This window comes from Magnolia sinica, chromosome 13 (genome assembly GCF_029962835.1).
Source record: "Magnolia sinica isolate HGM2019 chromosome 13, MsV1, whole genome shotgun sequence".
NCBI lineage: Eukaryota > Viridiplantae > Streptophyta > Magnoliopsida > Magnoliales > Magnoliaceae > Magnolia > Magnolia sinica.
The window spans coordinates 46,117,378-46,121,183 of record NC_080585.1 but is presented as its reverse complement, the minus strand read 5'-3'; positions in this window follow the sequence as shown (position 1 = coordinate 46,121,183).

The window sequence follows — 3,806 nt, the reverse complement described above, 5'->3', positions numbered from 1 at the left end:
CATATGTGACACTGATGTACAGATATCTAGACCACCCAAATTGTTGGACCCTCTGTGGATGTATCGGGTTTAAAAATCAGAGTGATCAAGAAATCTTAACCATCAAATTAACGACTAACAAATGAATGGCCAAGAAAGTAAGACAGTGAGAAGTCCTAATTCGGAAGAAAAAATCAGATGCTAATGTTCCGTTATATTTCCGTCCACAGTTTTTTTTAGCGATTTGACCGTCTGGATTTCCGTCAAACCATGCCTTGTCTGCTCGTGAATAGAAATCCCCATTTTCTAAATGGTGCATGACCAACATGGGGTTTTATAGCCATATTTGGGAGGGTCCTGGAAGAGATATGATACGATACAGAGATGGTAGAACTGGATTATGGTAAAGTTATATGTCCACGGCACATATGACCAACCCCGTGATGTATCAATCGGGACCACCCATTGAGTTTTGCAGACTGTGTATTGAAATTGGTTAAAAATACAAGTTGATTAGGTTATCATAGAGCTTGGTCATCAGCTACCCTGGCTCGTGCTCAGCTCAGCTTGATGACGGAGCCACTATGTCTAGCTTGATTCCGCTCGGTCAGCAAATCGGACCAATTCGAGTCGAGTTTGACCTCGAGCTTTCGAGTCGAGTTCGAGTTCATGCTTTCAAGTTTGAGTTTAAGTTTTTAAGATATCAAATTTGAATTCGAGTTAAGTTTTCAATATGAGATCAGTTTGGAATTGAATTTTTAAGATGATATCAAATTTGAATTGGGTTTTCAAGATAAGATCAAATTGTAATTGGACATAACATTAATAATAACACAAAAAAATAAAAATAATAAAAATAATAAAAAATAAAAACTAAAAATAAAAAATATAATACAAACTGAAAACTAAAAATATTCTTATTACAATTTACAACACGTGAACAACATTAGAAAAGTTTTTTTTTACTGTCGTTATATACTAATTAGTACTGGAGAAGAGATTCGTTTGCCGAGCTCGAGCTGCTATCTAATTCTTCATATACGTACTCATTCACCTCTCTCGAATCAGAAGATAGTAAGAGCTTTTTATCACTTTTTTATATAGTTTGAATTAAAATTTTCAAACTTTCTTTATGAACAGATTTATATGTAGCTCCCAACATTCTATAAAATGTAACAAGACTGGAGAAAAACTTGGATGGTTTGTTACTCTTCTTCTTTTTATTCGTACAGCTTGAACCTACTTCAACATCATGTTGTCTTGGGGGATATCGTTGATGTGTAGAAGTTTCTTCCATACTACATTTTAAGGTAAGTTGGAATTATTCTTCTTCCAATATTAATAATCCGGCTTCCTTTGCCTTAGAAAGTTTAGATAGGGAAGTGAAAGGTTTTTTATTCGAATAAATAAGTGCCTGAAAAAGAAGTTATATTTCCTTTGGGGCTTTGAGACACAGTTTTGTATCTTTACCCCAACATAATAAGTGTAACATGAGCCGATTAATTTTGTTAACAAACTTGACCCCACACAAATGACACAAAATCTTTAATTTTTCAGACTTCGGAGAGTGGACTAAGTAATCATACTCTCAAATGTCGGTCAATGGTTCTCTTGAAGACATATTTACAGTTTGTGTTGGGAAAACATGAGATATAAAAGCAATAATGAAATATGACATATAAAATCAATAATGAAATATGACTTATAATATAAACAAAAACATTATATGAAAATAAAATAAAAGTCATTGATGCATTCCACTTATAACATCCCTCAACATAACATAAAATAAAATGTACGTATTATAGAACCATTCATGTTGTTGTTGTTGCATGTGCTGCAACTTGAGACTCCTTCTCCTCCTCATTTTTCTCATCAATATCAAAACCATTACCTCCCCAACTCTGATGCAACTAATTTTATGTATAAATTAATGCTTCAATTGCATCTGGTGCAAGGGAGATTCGATTCTTACTCACGACCCTACTCCATGAGCTGAAAGCAGATTCTGATGCCAACATTGAAATAAGAATTAACAATGTCTCATGTCATCGCCGATAATGTAAGATATTTTTCTTCACTAACTCTCATTTTCTACTACTTCAAAATATTGAAGTCTGAATCCTGCCATATTACGATTGATTCTTTGAGATACAAGTCTAACTCTGACTCTTTAGTTTCATTGTCTGTATTTTCTTTTGCTAAGAAATACATGTATTCATCGTCGAGCATATTGTCAGATCTTGTAGCAGTATGAGCTCTAACTTCTTTATCACTTGGTGTGGATCATGTGGTTATGTACGTATTGTACAATTTTTCAATTGCATAACGAACCTTCGATGTTTCAGATACTGCCCTTTAATCAAAATAAATCTTTATAAAGATAAACTTAATGTAGCTCATCTTGCACGGAGGATCAAGAATAACCGCTAAGGCCATTAATAAATGACATTCATGCCAGTACTTATCAAATTTCATTTGCATACCAAGTGTCATAAGTTGCAGAAAATCTGGACCTTCACTGACACTTTTTTTTTAGGGCTTCCTTAATCTTCGAAACAGATGGAAGAGACATATTTGCTATGGGATACTTATTTCCAAAAAATATTTTCGTGCAGTCGTAAAAAACTTTGAGAAACTTATGAACTTCTCTTGCTTTGCCTCAATCTTCTTCAGTACGCAACCAAGCATACGTTTTATCATACGTTGCGTATTCCGAAAATACAAGTTTCAATTCTACAACCGAATTCAACATTTCAAAAGTTGAATTCTAATGTATGTATATATCTAACTTTAACATTTTTTGAGACTTCACATCAAACGCTGGACTATCTTATTCCATATACTCAATCTTAAAGGTGAGCCCCTTATGTATTTTACACTCTCCCTCACATTTTTTATTTTGGTCAATTATTTTCAGCCCTTCTTGTACAATTAGGTTTAGTATGTGGGTACAATACCAAACTTGAAATATTTTTTCCTCAAAAAATAAATTGTCGGTTGCCTTGAACTGGTTACGTAAGAATGTTATTACACTGTCATTTATTGAAGAATTATTTAAAGTTATTGAAGAGACTTTATTTTCAATACAACAATCTCGTATACAGTTATAAATACAATTTGAAATAACCAAACCAATATGAGAAGTTGAAAGGTGGTAGAAGTTCAATATTCTCTTGCAAAGTTTTCAATATTCATCAACATAGCGTGCGGTCAATGAAATGTATCCCTTTCTTTGATTAGACGTCGTCCACAAATCAGAGGTCAAACTTACACTTGAGACTAATCTCAAAACTGCTTTCAGTTTCATTTTTTTCACTTGTGTACATCTTCATGCACTCCCTCTTCATAGTAACGCAGGAGACCTTCTCAACTTGAGGATTAAAGAGTTTATTGTATCACATAAAAACTTTACTCTCTATCATTCTAAATGGTTATTCATAAACAATCACAAGTCTTGCATATCACTCCTTCAGCTTCTCTTTTTCAAATTATGGGTGAAAATTTTACCTTGAAACGCATCTCCTTCAGTCTTGCTAAAGGATAACAACTATTGGCCCGGAAGTGAAATTCTTAGTCTCTTTGAACAATTTTGCATGTGTTTGTTTAAATGAGTAGTTGACCCTCTGGGATTTTTGTTGTACAGTGCTTTGCAGTACATACATCTGATCTTAAACACATTATTAACTAAAATTTCTTCAAAATCATCACACATAGCTAATCTTTTCTTCTTTTTTTTTTGTTAGCTTGTTAGTACACCCCACTGTCAGTTGACACTTCACTGTTATCCTCCCCCACTAAGGATCGATACCAAGACCTCAGTGTTG